Genomic DNA, 17,593 nt, shown 5'->3' with positions numbered 1-17,593 from the left:
GGAACTGACGTTTCAGTGGCTGTTTTCATTCTTTCCTGCTTCACAGAACCAACAACCCTGGGGGAAGATTTTTTTCTTGGTAAAGTAGCTATTAAAAAGACATAAAAATCTGAATGATGTAATTATTGCTAAGACAGTTATTCAAAGACCTGAGTCACTGAACAGTCACAGTCTGCAGCTGTCTGGCGGGCTGTAGTGCTTGATTTTAGTTGCTTCTTTGCTCCTTCAGATTTACTCCAAGAAGTTGGGAATCTATAAAAGACAATGGAGAAAAGTTTAACTGTGTCTTGTAAAGCTAGGGAGACATATAACAGATAATTAAATACAAAGTTGTCGGCATTTCTAAAACAACTGAAAATATCTAAATCCTGAATGTCAGTGCAAAGAGATGCTATGACCAAGTAGTCAGTTCAGAACAAAGATGTTGAACAATTGCAAATGATGGGAGACAATTGTGTGTATACACTTCAAAGAGCATAGTTCCTTAAAGGTACCTTAATAGTCCATATTTTGTCTGCTTATCCTAAAAAAAATACATAGACATGGTTTCTGTATCACTGCACAGAGCTTGTGGGAGTCACTAAAAGCCACAAGGAGCTGCTGAAATCAGTTTCTCCAGTCTTGTGGACACAATGACAAACTTTGTTTTACTGCACTCACTTCTGAGGCCATCGATCATCTCACCACTCCCCAAACAATGGTCAAGATTAATGTTTCAGGATATGATTTTCCAGTATAGCTGAATCATATTAACACCTCACCGTTGCCAATACAAATATTCCCTTGGATCTCAAAATAAATTTGAGCCTCTCTTAGTGTCCTAATAATGTGGTATTAATGTAATGCCACTTTCCAAAGAGTCTCAGGCACAGGAATCCATTGTTCTGCTATTTTTTAGTGTAGAAGAGCTCTAAGATTACGTCTTGATATAGTTTCTTGATAGGGAAGAAAGCTATAAATACTTCACTTCCAGAAAACCTGTAAGTGTCAATCTTAATGAAGATCAAGTTAATCAATACTGACTGGTACTGTCAAGTTCAGAATTTTTCTTTAATATATGGTATTATGTGCGTCCATCATCCACCCTCTTTTCCTTGCAAACTAAATGGAGGCTTTCATTCTAATACTAAAAGATACTAAATACTCTTTACTGACACAACTCACTAACTGTATTTATAATATAGTTCTAAAACATGGTAACTCTTGACCAAAGCATGAACACAACTGGTGTCTAATGCCCCTTACCAAAAACAGGCATTGCATTTGTGGTTCATTCACTATAGGCAAGAAAACCATCAAGAGCATGCAGTGGTACTGTACTGGGTTTTCCCTCTAACATGCATGGACTATATTAACTTTTTTTGCTACTTGGGCAAGCTGAATCTGCTCTGTGAGAGGTCAGGTGGGTATTTAGAGGTGGCACAAAATAGCAAGAGTTTATATTCGAGGAATGAAGGAATGTGAGTGCCTCTTCTGGCATTAGCAAGATGGTATATAGGATTGACTTTGTAAAACTGAACCCATGGCAGAAGCGTACACTGATAAAGTTTAGGTTGTATTGTCTTTGGGATTCTTCAATGCTATTGACTGGGTATGAAAAACTAGAGAGTTACATTTATCACAAATTCACTCTAATTTGGGTACATTCAGGCTTTTCATGTGACTGCATTTCCCGCCTCCCAGTAAATTACAAGAGACTCAGGAATTTTTTTATAAATGCTGAACAGAAGCAGTATGAGACATGCATTTCGTTCAGATGTGTCAAAGATACATGTAGAATTGTTACATCTATATGTTTTCAATTATACTGACAAAGTATCCCACATATTCTGATTGTGCATTTAAAAATTATGTACAAAGTAGTTTAGAGGAGAATTTGGGTAAGATCTCCAGTAAATCAAAAGTAAGCATGAACAAAGAGAAAATGCTGTAACAAGCCAGAAGGCCAGCTGGACTATTGGCTGATGGGTCGTAGTGGGCTATTTCTTTCTCCTTAATAGTACTACTTAATTGTGTTGAAGGACTACTGAATGATGTTAATACTTTTTTGATACTGTTTCTCCTACTGTAAGCAATTTCTGAGTTTCAGGAAAAGTATAGATTGAAGAAATAACCGTTGGCAGTGAAAATGTCAGGGCACGTGGTCGATGGTAGGAGTTTTCTGTTAAAATTGGTTCTGCCTGTGACAGTGATGTATTACACAGATATTTTACACTGAGGTCTTATCTGCGCTAGAACAGTGGTTGCAGAAAAGTAGTCTGTGGGCCATGGTTAGCTAATCTGCATATGTCCTACAGAACTGTGTTAAACAATAAAATTTTGAAGTTTTTCACTAATCTCATTAAAATATTCAATAAAATGTCAGTTTTACTTCCTGATTATTTACAGCATCTTTAGAGTGTTTTCCTCATTTAATTTGATGTTAAGATGTAGAGTGACTCACAAAAAATATTAGGTATTGATAGTCAAAAGAAGTCTAAGGATCACTGTGCCAGACACGGCTGGCATCTGTAGCACTTCAAACTCTCCAGAATGCTGTCAGCTTAGCTTAGGAGGAAGAGAAATCATTATGCAGTTAGGACATACATAATTTTATTTGGACAGTATGCTAATGTAATTGAACCCTGCTTGTTGCTTGTTATTATTGTTTTTAAATTCATTTTTCCAGTTAAAATTTCCCTTAATTATTTTTGTTACCTTTTTATTATTGTTAATGTTTTTTATCATTATAAAAATAAGATTAAGAACATTATAAAGTAATGGTTTTATATGTTGCCACAAATTATTTGGACACACTAGCAAGTATTTTCAACCTTTTGGTTAGGTGTATCTAGAATATGAAAGAACTTCATTTATTGAATGGGAATTTCCTGATGTATGTACTGCACAAGATGATTGCTGTCTTTACAGAGCAGAAATGAAATGGAGATTTCTGTATGTATGATACTGTAATTTAAATATATATGTTAAATAGCTTATAATATGTTAAATATTAAAATGGACAGATATGTTACAAGTTAGCTTTTATTACAGTGTTCCCCCCTGATTTTCATTGCTTTTTGTGATTTGAGCAGCAACTTATCCTTCAGGACAGGTGTAAATAAGTTCCTGTTCCTTGATGTTACATGTTAAGTGTGTACAAAGGCACCATGTTCTGTCTCTCTCTTAGTCTCTAACAGCATCAGCCACTGAAAGTTTAATATAATGGATATGTGATAGTTATTGGGTGATTTTTTTTTCAGGACTTTTTAGATTTATGAATTTCTCAGAATATGTCTCTCTCAATCAGAGAGAATGAAGCACTATGTAAGAGAAACAAACAAGCAAAAAAATCCCTAATGAAGTTATAAATCCTTTTTGTTGTTTTTATTCACTAAAACAGGATGTCAAATATCACACAATATTTAACAAAGAAAGATCTTGAATTCACCTTTTTCCTAGATGTGTTTTTTGGTCAGAATAGGTCCTTTATCTAGGTCATTGCAAAAGTGTCAGCTCAAGGCAGGGGAGCACAGTAGCCCCAGTTTACACAGTCTTAATCTGTTTGAAAACAGCACCCTGAGTTCAGAACTTCTTGAAAGTGCAACTAGGGCTGTGGGTGAGAGCTACTGCATCAACAAAATTCTATTTGGTTGTTAAATACAGGTTAGAATAAAGACTTTTATCTCTGTTAACCTGTAACCCATATACCTAAGCTCTGATAAAGCCTTAATTTCTTTTGCTACTAGGTTTTGGGACATTATAGTATGAGACTAAACTGGTGAATGGGGTGAAGTGTGACCTTAAAGGTGGGTGATTGAGATGTGTCAGCTTTCAGAATGACCCATACCACATTCTTAGAGAGCTCAGGGGCTGGGAAATGCACCTTGCCAGTTGTCTGTCATAAAGAGACTTGTTTATATACCTGTTGAGAGAGTCATCTTGTAGTTCTCCAGACTGTCACTGATATTGTACAGTAGTTAGGTTGTCTCACATATATGTAAAAAAATCTTGAGCCAAAAGCTTAGTGAATATTTTACATTCTTTTAGGCTCAAGTTTCTCTCACATTCTTTTTTTTTTTTTTTAATTTGGTCCAGTGTGCTTGTAAATAATGCTATAATCATTCAATCTTAGAGGTGTAGATTATCTGTCACTGAAATGCTGAACTGTAGATGTATGCTCTGTTTAATAAAAATGTGAGTTTTTTCTCAGAGGACTCCAAAGTCCTAAATTTTCAAGATTTAATCTAAATACATTCTCAGAGGCCCTTATCTCACGTTAACTAGGGTTAAACATTTGTGGTTTGTGTGGTGTTTATTTTTTTAAATTTTAGTTCACCAAAACCAACACTGAACTGTTCATTTGCTGGGCATTAGAGAGCAAAACCACAGGTAAAGTCTAAGGTAAGCTGTGTAAATATATTGTGAGAAAACTAATTGTGTTATTTTCATTGTGTACTCATGATAGTTTGGATGCAGAGGTCTCCGATAGCATCCATTGCCTGTAATGAAATGGAGCTCCAGAACTGAATATGCCATTTACAAAATAACCCATCTTTATTGCTAAAGGTTGTGAAGGAAAACTGCCAAGTAAGAACAGTTTAACTAGGGTAGAGGTGGTTTATTGAATCGATGAATCTGAGATTTCTGATAGCCTCAGGTTTTTTATTGCAATATTACGTATTTTATACTTATCCCTTTAACATCCAGCTACTGTTTGCTCCACAGTCCCATCTGCATCCCATACTTTCTCCGGGGACAAAAGGCCACTGCTTATCATGTATAGCTGCAAAATCCCTCAGCTGTCTTACAGGAGTTTTTGTAATGACCACTGAGTGGTTTCATACCTCTTTCTGTATTTTCTAGTATGATTAAAGCTTAAAAACAGTATGGGACACTGTTAACAGATTTTAATCTTACATTAAATGAGAGGTAAGAAACCACTAAGCAGACATTGTTGCTATTAAGTAACAATGAATGTAAGAATGTGAGAAACCTCTCTTAATTTCATGTTTTCTCTTACCAGATGTGATTGCTGAAACTTATTTCATGAACATCAAAACTAATTGTTGCCTATTTGTTTGTGTTCTCTAACTCTCTGAGTTTCCAAGCTTGCTCTTGTGTTTGTAAATAGTCTCACTGAACACAGTGAGAATTGGATTATTCATAAATCAAAGCTCTTTCTACAAGTAATAAAGCATCATATAGATGTGTGTATTGATACAAGTAAAACATAAACCAACAACACCGGGAAGAACAGTGTATCAAAGCAAAACATACTTTCAATCAGCTTCACAAACGGGTAAGGTTTTTTTCATTGTAAATACTTTTTTTGAAAGTATATCATACTAACAGAGATAATATTTAATGATCTATGTGATTAATTAAGAATCTGACCGTTTGGAATTTAGGATTTTTAGATAATGTTGGATATTGTATATCTATATACGAGTCAAATTGAGAACTCCTTTGTTTGCATATTGAATTAAAATCTATAGAAGGTAAAAAGAGGAGCTTTCTGTACTCTGGTAGAGGTCTAAAAATGAATGTGAATTCAGATGTAGCACTGAACAAAACCACAGCTTGCCATTGCCCAGGGTAAATCAGTGTTTCAAGACAGAATTGCAGGAGGCAGCTCATGAGCAGTAGATTACAGAGAACAGACAAACTTGGGAGTCAGAGTAAAGTTGCAGCTAAAAAACATCTGCTCAAACAAACAGGAATTAAAAATAATTGAACAGAGGGTGCCACTTGTGTGGAGGGTGAAAGAATGTTCTTGAAGTGTGCTAGATAGGACAAGAAAAAATGAGTAGTGAAGTGTAAGAGCACGTATTTTAGCACAGCAAGACCTGACAGGAACCCTGGTGGTTGTCAGTCTAGGAAGCCCTACCAGACTTATGATCACCTTATACTCAGAAGCACAAGGAAGAAGGAAAGAAAAAGTCTGATAGTTGCAAGACTACTGAAAAAAGTTGTATAGATTTTCTGAATAAACCCAGTAGTTTTTAGGTGAAAACAGTAACTTGTATTCTGCTCCTATTATCCATGGAGTCTGACAGTATTTGGCTTGCTTTATTCATTGTGGAGGAAAACATTTATAATGCTAGACAGGAGTATTTTTAATGGCATGCTTTTGCTTATGAAATATGTATACAAAGTCCTCTTTCTCTAAACATAATAGAAGTAAATAGCAGTAGCTGTATTTTTCGTGGGTTTTGAGTCCCTCTTATAACTCCTGTGAATACAAAGCATCATGTGCTTGTTCTCAAAGCCATGTAACTGTTCAGTTTATTTGTATAGTAGGCTAGTAAGCTCCTTACTTTTTTCTGTCAACCCCATGGTAACTTTCTTGTATGTCTTCTGTTTGATTAGTGTTAGTATTGCCTGAGAATGTCTTCCTACATTTACCAGATATTACTGCAGAAAGGAGCGCTTAATTGCCTTTTTAAATTTTGTTTTGCTGGAAGGAATGCGCCAACTACAGTACCAAACTTAAACAAAACATGATTGACAAGAAGGCCTTGATTGACAAGAAGACAGCCTTAATAGCAGCAATCTCTCTCATCCTAGAAGAACTATAGATCAAACTTTTTTTCCTTCTAATTCAGTCACAGTAGTTAAAATTACTTGTGTCTTTTTTTGAAAACTGCAGATTTAGTTTTGTAGTAATATGGATTTTTTTTTTCCAGCAAATTTGAAGACAATCTGTAGTTACAGAATCACAGAATCACAGTATAGTTAGAGTTGGAAGAGACCTCTGGAGATCATCCAGTCCAATCGCCCTGCCAAGGCAGGGTCACCTAGAGTAGGTTACACAGGAATCCAGGTGGGTTTTGAGTGTTTCCAAAGACGGAGATTCCACAACCTCCCTGGGCAGCCTGTTCCAGTGCTTTGCCACCCTCAATGTAAAGACATTATTCCTTGTTTTGAGGTAAAATTTCTTGTGTTTTAGTTTATGGCCATTGCTCCTTGTCCTGTCACTGAGCACCACTGAAAAGAGTCTGGCAGCATCCTCTTAGCACCTGCCTTTGAGATATTTTTACGTAGCAATGAGGTTTCCTCTCAGTCTGCTCTTCTCTAGACTAAATAGGAACAGTTCACACAGTCTCTCCTCACAAGAGAGATGCTCCAGACCTCTAATCCTCTTTGTGGCCCTCCAGTGGACCCTCTCCAGTTAGTCCTTGTCTTTCTTGTACTGAGGAGCTCAGAACTGGACCCAGTACTTCAGATCTGGCCTCACTAGGGCCGAGTAGAGGGGCAGGATCATCTCCCTCAATCTGCTGGTCACACTCTTCCTGATGCACCCCAGGATACCATTGGCCCTCCTGCCTGCAAGGGCACACTGCTGGCTCATGGTCAACTTGTCATACACCAGGACTCCAAAGTCCTTCTCCTTAGAGCTGCTCCCTAGTAGGTCAGCCCCCAGTCTCTACTGGTACTTGAGGTTATTCCCCCCCCAGCTGCAGGACCCTGCACTTGCCTTGTTGAACCTCATGAGGTTTCTCTCTGCTCAACTCTCCAGCCTATCACAGTCCCGCTGAATGGCAGCACAGCCTGCAGGTGTATCAGTGACTACCCCGAGTTTCATATCATCAGCAAACTGGCTGAGGGTGCAGGTCATTGATAAACAAGGGTTTCAGAGTTTATAAGACTGTAAGAGTTATAAGACACTTATAAGTGTTTATCAAACTGGAGCCAGTATTGATCCCTGGGGAATGCCACTGACTACAGGCCTCTATCTGGATTCTACTCCATGGACCATGACCCTCTGAACTGTGCCACAGCTCTTTAACATTTTACTTGAATGGTGATTAAAACACGCTTCGTATTCTAACTCTGATCACTGTCTACAGCTTCTTTTTTCTGCTTTAACTGATGGATCAATTCTTGACCTCCTTGCAAGGCAGTGGATGTTTTAGTGTTGACTTCATTAGATTTAACATTTCATCCAGGATGTTTAATGGGGTTTGATTTCATGCAAACCTAATTCTATTGTATTTCTCACATCCAAGATACAAGTCTCCCTGCCTTTCCCTCACCCATGGACGTTGCCCACTCCAGCTGCAGCAAGATTGCAGAAGACTTGGAGGCCCTAATTTTAACACAAGAAGCACTTTGCTCTCTGTCATGTCATTACAGAGAGGGATGTGTCTCCTTTATTGGAGAAGGGAGTCTTCTCCTCATATAGGGCACAACACAGGGTCTCCATTGTGCACTCTGATACAACAGATGTACTTCCTTGCAAGCTGATCTTTTTAATCTGATAACTTTAAAGAAGTAGTCACGCTTTCTTTAAGTAGTACATATTTTTGGTCAGAGAGAAATTATAAAAGAAGCCTATGATAGATGCTTAGAGTATGTTTTAAAATGAGAAACATCAGCAAATATGGACCTCTCTTTAAATATTAAAATATTTATGCAGTGGAACAACCAAAGCCAGTATGTTAAAAACATTGTTTTAGACAGTGTATACATATCTCATACAAGCAGATTGATTTAAATTGTGTCAAATACTTTTATTCAATAGGAAGCTTTTTAATGATAATTTAAAGTCATACATAATTTAGTATTTTTCTAGAACAGATCCACTCTCCATCAGTGAAAGCAAGGTAAATTTAAATCTGAATGTGTTCTTCGGCCTTATATCTTAATTTAGCTCCTCCATTTTTTTTATTTTTATGGAAAACAATTTTGACACAAACTCAGGCTGATTATGGGAGACTTTGGCAGACAAACCTATTATTAATTTCTTTGAATTTCTGTACTTGTTTGAATTTTTTTAAATGTGTGTGGCATACAATGATTTTGATTGAACATTCCATTGGTACAGTAAACTAATATCGTTTTGCTTATAAAATTCCTTATTTTATAGCATCTGCCAAATTTAATATAAAGAGATGATAACATACATTCTTTCCTACCTCACCCCCTCTTTGAGAGAGTGTGATCGTGTGGGGAAATATGAAAGCTTTAAATAATTTTAAAAAGTGCCCTTGCTAACAAACTGAATTCATAAGTAGTTTGCAGTCTGCTAAAAATGATTGAACTTCACAGCTGTGGAGGCAAGCCTTATATTTTCCCTGTGCAAGTTCTTCTACTCAGCCACCTCTGAGCAAGCAGCTGTATGATTACTCAGCTTGCCCTATTCTAAGGATGGATTGCAAGTCTTGGCATTTTGATTTGAGTAGATGAATAGGAAACTGCAGGGTGCAAACTGTAGGATGTAAACTTGCAGCGTGTCAGCTGTTTTATGATAATTGCCTCTGTGCACATCCTTACACTGCTATACTTTGTGGTAAATGTGGTGAGTCTATCTCACTGAATGTTTATTCCTCTTGCACGTACCCTGAGATGGAAATATCAGGTATTTGTCTTCCTGACTGAAACAGCAGTATGTCAGCGATGTGCCAGTCATGGAAGCATACATGATGCATGTTGAAATAACAGCTTTGTAACATTTTCTTGACAAAAAATTCAACAGTGACTAACCTCTCCTCCCCTGCTGCAGTAGAACAATCTGTATATAGCTGCATGGCCCACAAGAATGGAGAAGGACTGAGGAAGGACTTCTGAGAGAAGTGTGATGTCATCAGAGGATAAAAAATTCTTCTGCATAAATTCTTACTCTTTCCCCCTTTATTTCTGAGACAGAAGGTTCTGCTTCCCTCAGAGAATCACAGAATCTCAGAATGGGTCAGGCTGGAAGGGACCACAGGGGGCCATATGGTTCCAACCTCCCTGTTCAAGCAGGGTCATCCTGGAGCACATGGCACAGGATTGTGTCCAGAAGGTATCTCTAGTCAGGGAGACTCCACACCCTCTCTGGACAATCTGTTCCAATGCACGGTCACCTGCACAGTAAAAAAGTTCTTCCTCATGTTCAGGTGGAACTTCCCATGCATCAGTTTCTGCCCATTGCTTCTTGTCCTATTGCTTGGCACCACTGAGCAGAGCCTGGCTCCATTCTCTTGGCACCCTCCCACCAGATACTTACAGACACTGAGGTTCCCCCTCAGTCATCTCTTCTCAAGGCTGAACAGGCCCAGCTTCCTCACCTTTCCTCATAAGAGAGATAATCCAGTCCCTTAATCATCTTTGTTACCCTCTGCTGGACCCACTCCAGGAGCTCCATGTCTCTCTTGTACTGGGAAGCACAGAACTGGACACAGTACTCCAGGTGCAGCCTTACGAGGGCTGAGTAGAGGGGCTGGATCACCTCCCTCAACCTGCTGGTAATGCTCTTCCTAATGCACCCCAGGATAACATTGGCCTTGTTGGCCACCAGGGCACACTGCTGGCTCAGGGACAGCTTGTTGTCCACCAGGATCCTCAGGTCCTTCTCTGCAGAGCTGCTTTCCAGCAGGTCAGCACCCAGCCTGTACTGGTGCACGGGGTTATTCTTCCCCAGGTGCAGGACCCCGCTTTTGCCTTTGTTGAATTTCAGAAGGTTCCTCTCTGCCCATCTTTCCAATCTATCAGGGTCCTTCTGGAGGGCTGCACAGCACTCTGGGGTATCAGCCACTGCTACCAGCTCTGTCAGCAAATTCACAGAGGAGACACTTTGTCTCTTCATGCAAGACACTGATGAATAAGGTATACAATACTGGGCCCAGTACTGAACCTTGGGAGACACCACTAGTGACAGGCCTCCAACTAGACCCTTTGCCACTGATTTTGATCCTCTGGGATCTGCCATTCAGCCAGTTCTCAATCCACCTCACTGTCCACTCATTCAGTCCACACTTCCTGAGTTTGCCCATGAGGATGTTGTGAGAGACTGTGTTTAAAGCCTTGATGAAGCTGAGGTAGACAATATCCTCTTCTTTCCCCTCCTCCATCCAGGCAGTTGTTTCATTGTACAAGGTAATAAGGTTGGTCAAGCATGATATACCTTTAGTGAATCCATGCTGACTACTCCCGGTCACCTTCTTGTCATCCCTATGGATAGAAGTTGTGTCTAGAATGGGGTGCTCCATCACCTTTCCAGGGATGAGGTGACTGAGTCAGTTGTTGTTGCCTGTTCAAATCAAAAAGAAATAAAGAGTACAAGAGTAGCTTGCAGCACTTGCATTACCTAATTCAATATTGTTACACTATCTTATGTGTACACTATCTTGTCACAAGGGGAAATACTATCACAGTGATAAATTAGTATTTCTTTAAAAACTATCAATTTGTGTCTCTTTTTTACTTGTTAGAAGTTAATTTTGTGGCTATATGATCCTGAAAGTGCAGATGCTTCCAAACTGATCACACCGCAATTATTCCATCACAAGTATGTTGAAATGATGCCACTTAAGAAATAAATGCATGTCTCGTGAAAATTTACCAGTTGAAAGTGAAAATGTCTTATTGAAATATACTGCCTGTGTACATCTTTACTTATTTTTCTTTTACTGTGTTAGGAAAAATAAATTTGCAGGGGTTTCTTTTCTGTTAATACTGCAGTAATAACACAGGTATAATGAGTGAGGTGAAGCCTATTATCTATTTCATAGGGATAGACTAATTAGTAAGTTTTAGTGATTCAGTATGACAGTCAAACAGAAGTCTCTCCTCAGATTTACTCATGCCCCTGCATGGCAAACTGTTGGAAAAACGTTTAAGCAAAAGCATTGTGGAAGTCATGATATGTGATAAACAGGGATGCCAATTTGATTGTTTAATTTAGACCTAAAATGTGACAACCTGTTGTACCAACTGATCTATAGAGATTGATCTCTGGACTGAATGGATTGAAGAGATTATCCCCCATGGATTAGTTGTAGGGATTAATATATACAATAAATTTTGTTAGGAATGGGTTTCTGACCTAAACAGTTGGCAGAAAGTAACTAGTCTTTGGCACAGTATCTGTCACAAGGTATGCATTCATGCCGCAACAATTTATTTTAATTTTTTCTTTATTCTTAAGATGCCATAATTTTATATTTTTGGGGGTTTTTTTGTTTATTTTTTTAACCTTTGTTACTATCTCAAAAAAAAAATATTAATAGTATTTTGAAGTCGTTTTTGTTGCCTTTACTAGATGTTAGGAAAGTGCTTTTGTTTTCTGTCTGCTGCTGTGTAAAGAATGCAGCAAAAACTGAATTTGGCTGTGAGTGTTGGGTATTCTGAAATTATTAGATTGAGTAAATATGATTTCAATAGTATGTCATTTTTTGTAAATTTATTTTATAATATCAAAGCTGATTCCAACTTAAGAATTTCAAAAAAGAAATGTAATATACTGCCTTAAGATAGCTGGACAAAAATATAATTAATAATAACCTTTATTTTAATATATTAAGAGTTCTGAGATACTCTGCAGGCTGTTTTGGAACTTGAGACAGGAACCTGTTGTTCATACCTATTTGACAAAACAAAAAGTACAATACTCATGAACCATTTTTCCTTTTCTTTGAAGACAGGTTCAAGACAGCAGATGACAAGCTGTCATCTACACGTTTAGCTGCCCTTTCACCACAGTACTTAAACTAAAGTTGGCCTTTCTGTCAGTCCTAAAAAAACTCATTGCATGTAATTGCTCCACTTCCTTTATATAGAAGCTCATAGAGTAGAAAGCAAGATAAAAAATCACCACATTTTTTTACTGTAATGAATGGTCTTTAAATCTTAATTGACAAGTTCTAGGTATCAGCTGAACGTTCAGTATATCCTCCCATTCAGATGTACCATTCCTAGTGTTCAGGACCAGTGTGAGATATTATGTCAAACACCTCATCCTCATTTAGAAAAACATCTTGGATATCCACTTTTCTTCACCCCTCCCTAGACTTCTAAGTGAGAGTTGCACAGTTTCAATTTAAGTGCTGATATTTCAGGCACAATTTCAAAAAAGAAGTAAGGTATCTCAGGCAGAACATCATTCAGGTTCATTTAAACTGATCCCAGTGTCTCTGCTAGCTTGTTTTGTATAAAGTTCAGGTATTTGTGCAAAGTATCACATCTTAAACAATTTCTTTCGTCTATTGCTGAAGGCTTCAGTATTTTCTGTGAATCCACAGTTAATTATACCCTTGATGAGCAGTAGAAGGGCAATGGCAGTAGTTCTAAACATATGTGATAAAATAATACCCAAAGTTTTAATCCTTTAAATGCTCGCTTATATTACAATCATGTTTTGACTGGGAGTTTGCATATTCTCTATAGGACATAGGATAGCAAGGAAGTGGTTGGTAGGTGAGGGAAAAACAAAAGGGATCTTGGAGTCTTCTCACACTACAGCATCCACCATGAGGTGATGTTCACAGGAGCTTTTTTCTTAAGAGCAGCATGGGATTCCAAAGGATTCCAAAGTTTCTTTTCACAAGCAACTATGGTTAATAAATACTAGAACTAATATAAGAACTCTTATACTGTTAGTTGCTCTACTTTTATCACTGCTTACGGTATTTTAGTGCAATGACTTCCTTTCCAAGAGTATGTACTATTCACCATATTTTACAGCATGCCATGAAAACACAACAGGTCAGCAGTGACAAAAATTCAGTTTTTATTTGATTGCGATTTTATGAGAAAATAGAACAAACCAATAACCAATAGAGATGTGAACATACCAGGAGTTATGTGTAGCAGAGGTATTTGTTACAAATTATCCTATCTGTAGGTCTCCAGTGAAGCTAATCCAAATCCATCAGTTAATTTTTGTCATAGGGTAGTGACAGTGACTCTGGTTTTACATTTTACAAGGTGTTCTCAACTGCAGATGTTCCCTGCAGCATATTCGCCATCTGACCCTTACCCATTTTATACAGTCTCTTAATGCCAATTATAAAAACTTCACTACTATTTTGTGACTTCACCTTCTTTTTATTAAAGAGTTTAGCCTCAGCATGTAATTAGTACTATGTATTATACTGCAAGAAATGGGTATGGCTTTTAATGGAGTAAATAGTGCTGTTTATGCAGGTTTGGTTTCCTCTCCATCGGCCACTATCTATTGTACCTTTCTATTTTATCACTAGATGGCAACATAGCAACACTCCATATCAAAAGCTACTATAACCAGAGATGGGCTTTTTCTATCATTTTTCACAGCAGAGCTTAAATAATTCACCCCACCCCTTGAAATGGGAACATATGCATTCTGGCAATTTCAGTAAATTGCTTCTTAACGGTGTGAGTTCTAGTATTACTTACTAACTGATGCTCTTTTAGACAACTGAAGTGCAGAATAATCAAGTAAAGAGAAAATAAAATTGCTTTATTGACAAAGTCTTTTTTTTCTACCAAATGAGGAAGAGAGTCCATTGATTCATCTAAATCACCTCACATATGCTTGATTATTTTGTGGAAACACCTTTTATTGAAGCTAGTGGCACTTAGGCTCACATCTACAATAGCAGAATTTGCATAATTTTTGACTTTTCAAATATTTCATTTATTAAGATAAGTCTGGAAGTTAATATATCTGTTAATAGAAACGGCAGAAGTGAGTTTGGGGTGAAACAACTTGTATCCAATAATCATATGCAAGCGACACCTTACCATCCCTCTTGAGAGCACTGAGCCCATAGACTAATTCAAATTCTAGTCAGACTGGACAGGATGATTGTCACTAGAAAAGGTATGAAAACTGAAATTTCAAGCTCGATTTCTCTGGAAATATATTTTCCAGTGAAATGAGAGAAAAAGAAACAAAACCAGTCAACTGAGCTACCAGCTTATTTTGCTTTTGGAACCTTAAACAGACTAAACAGTTTTGCTTCAATACATCAAAATAGAGTAGGGCTGACAGAAACTTAAAAATCAAACAATTCAGCTCAGTATTAAGCTTTCTAGTTTTGGCCTCTGGAGTAAACGTGATGCAGGATAGAACCTAGTCCTACTCTGACAAACTTTTTTGAGTTTTGAGTTCTCTGAGAAAGCTGAGCTTCAGAGAAGACCTAAGAAGCTGAAGAGCCTCTCGCTGTTTACCAAGGCAGCAACATCCAAGAACAAGATACCTTTTTCTGTGTCGTGTTCTCCCTTTCTATCCCGAGACAAAGCTTAATCTAATTTTTGTTACTGGTATAAAGTGGTTTGCTTAATATAGTCTTATGCAGCTGTAACTGAGAATAAAATTAGATCTTGGTGTGCTAACTGGGGCCCTGACCCAGAGGAGCAGTTAAGCATACACTTATGTTTTACAACAGCACGTTTGGTTATAAAATTTTGGAACTTCCTATACATATGATAGATTCAAAACTTAGACAGAAATAAAAGTACCCCCAGATGCTTTGACCCAAGGGCTAAATAACAATGTAACTGCTGTGACCTAAGGAAAAATGGAATCATATTTTTAATAAATGCTACTTCTTATAAGTCATAAGCTAATAGTTTTTTTTAACTTGGAGTAGAACATAAGCTTCCTGAAAGTGAAATAACTGGAATACAATCAAGATACTGGTGTTCATCTGTCTATCCAGTGCAGGTAGGCCATCTGTAGTTCTCATTTGACACTTAAGATGTGGATGGTCTTCATTGAATGTCTGGATAAACCTATTTCAGATCTACTTTTCATTGATGTAATGCTGGTTTGGGAATTAAAAATGGCCAGACAGCAACAAGTTTATTTAAAGAACATTTTGACATAAGGTCATCGTGCTGTCTGTTGTTCTCACTGCATGAGCTCATGCAGCCATATGAAATCATTTTTAGGATCACAGCTTAAATTTGTAAATGCATTTCAGTGAAGCACTCCTAAGTACATTAGCTGCAAATGTATCCCAAACCACCTTGATTTCTTAACGTACATCCTTGATATAAACTTTAAGAGAAGTTACTATTCACCTAATCATTGTGTCATTTTTTTAACAGAGTGGAAAAAAAGTATTTGGTAGCATGGACATCTTCTTGGATATTTTGAAACATTTAATAAAATAGGAGATACAGCAAACTTAGTGAAGTTCTTCAATTTTCCATGCTGCCTCTTTATCTATAGAGGCTGCTATCTATGACTCAGTCCCGTCTGAATTTATGTTGCTGCTGATCTGCAGAGGCTGCAGCTCCTCTAGATTTTTTTTTTCTGGCTGTTTATAATGAAGACAGACAATTTTGGGGCTTAAGAAATTTTTACTTACCCGTTCCTTGCAGATCTGTTTTGGGTATAACATGCATAAATACAGAATTATCATCTGGGCTGCTGTGGGATGATGTGAGCATTTTCTACACTTACAAAAACAACACAGCTAATGGATATTTTCAAATATTTAGATCAAAACCTTCTCCATCAGAAATGTTTCATGGGATCACTATTCATCAGATTAAGTATATAATATTTTAAGTACTTATTATTTTTTTCTTAAGTGATAAAGTAATAGAAATTTCAGGTAGGAGATCACTGAAGCTACCTTTTTATAAATGACAGCAGCAGAATAACACTCATTTCATTGGTGTGTTAAGACTGAAAATTATTACTTTTAGATGAACAGTTACCATGAAGAGAGTTAGCAAACTAGAGTTATGTATTCTTCAGATATTGTAAACTTGCATTTGTATCAGTATGATTCTAATAAGAAAATTATGGTTTTCAGGGTCAGCAGTTGTTACAGGAAGATAATTTTTTTTCTCAAATTCCATTTTACTAGAAATTTAATGGCATGATAGCTTTGATTTTTCTCAAGTAGAGGTGACTAAAATGGAATGACAACTTTTCCAGTACATCAAAGAGAGATTATTTTGCAACTTTTTTAAGGTACACATTTTCAGATTAGAATCACAGCATCATATTGAAAATACCTGGAATTCCCAAGTAGAACACAACTGTTATTAAGGAAAGTCCTTTTGTTCATTATTCCAGCTTCAGAAAACCCCATAAAGTCTTTTCCCAAAGTAGTTGCTCCACTTTAGTTGACTGTTAAAGGAGAATTCAACAGGTGCCATTCACTCAACAGAACGTCTTTTTGGCTGCTTGAGTCACCTGGTAACTGTACAAAAGACCAATCTGAGTCCATCCCTGTGAAGTTCAGAGTTCAGTGGAGCGGTTCCGAACATTACCACAGCCATGTCCTACAAAATTGTTCATGAAACTTGAGAGATCCTACTCTACGGTTTTGAGCTGCTGTTCTATTAAAAAATCCTTCAGACAGCACAGGATCATACGGAAGAAAACTCTCAGACAAAACCAGCCAGTTCCAAAGGCCACAATAAATGTCCATTATGACAAGGCTTGCAAGATGAAGCTATCAGGCTTACTGGACACTCAGTTTTACCTACTGATGCATTTTATTGTGACACAGAGGATCGATCCTAACAAGGTAGCCTGGTGATGGCTTGAGAGACAAGCTTATCCTTGCACCTACAGCAGCAGCTGAGGCACTACATACAAAGGGCAAGAAGCATCCAGGCAGAGTATGGCAGAACCGCCAGCCCAACCATTGCACGGTGCAGGCAGCCAGGCCGAGGGGATTGGCAAGAAAATTTTCAAAAAGGACTTGATAAATATTTCTGCTGAGAATAACCTCTAGATACCATAGAAATGCATACTGACAGTGCCATGAGAGGAGGTCAAGTACTGACACCATTTTCTTCTTAGTCCTTTTTAAACAGAAGTCAGCTTGAAGGCTCACAAAAGACTACCTGAGTACCATTTCCATACTGATTCAGTAAGGAGAAGCATGAGAAGGAAACC

The sequence above is a fragment of the Pipra filicauda genome, unplaced genomic scaffold (genome assembly GCF_003945595.2).
Source record: "Pipra filicauda isolate LSUMZ 115617 unplaced genomic scaffold, ASM394559v2 scaffold351_size757598_pilon, whole genome shotgun sequence".
In the NCBI taxonomy this organism is placed as follows: Eukaryota; Metazoa; Chordata; class Aves; order Passeriformes; family Pipridae; genus Pipra; species Pipra filicauda.
The sequence above is the reverse complement of the archived record's forward strand: the minus strand, read 5'-3'. Positions refer to the sequence as shown.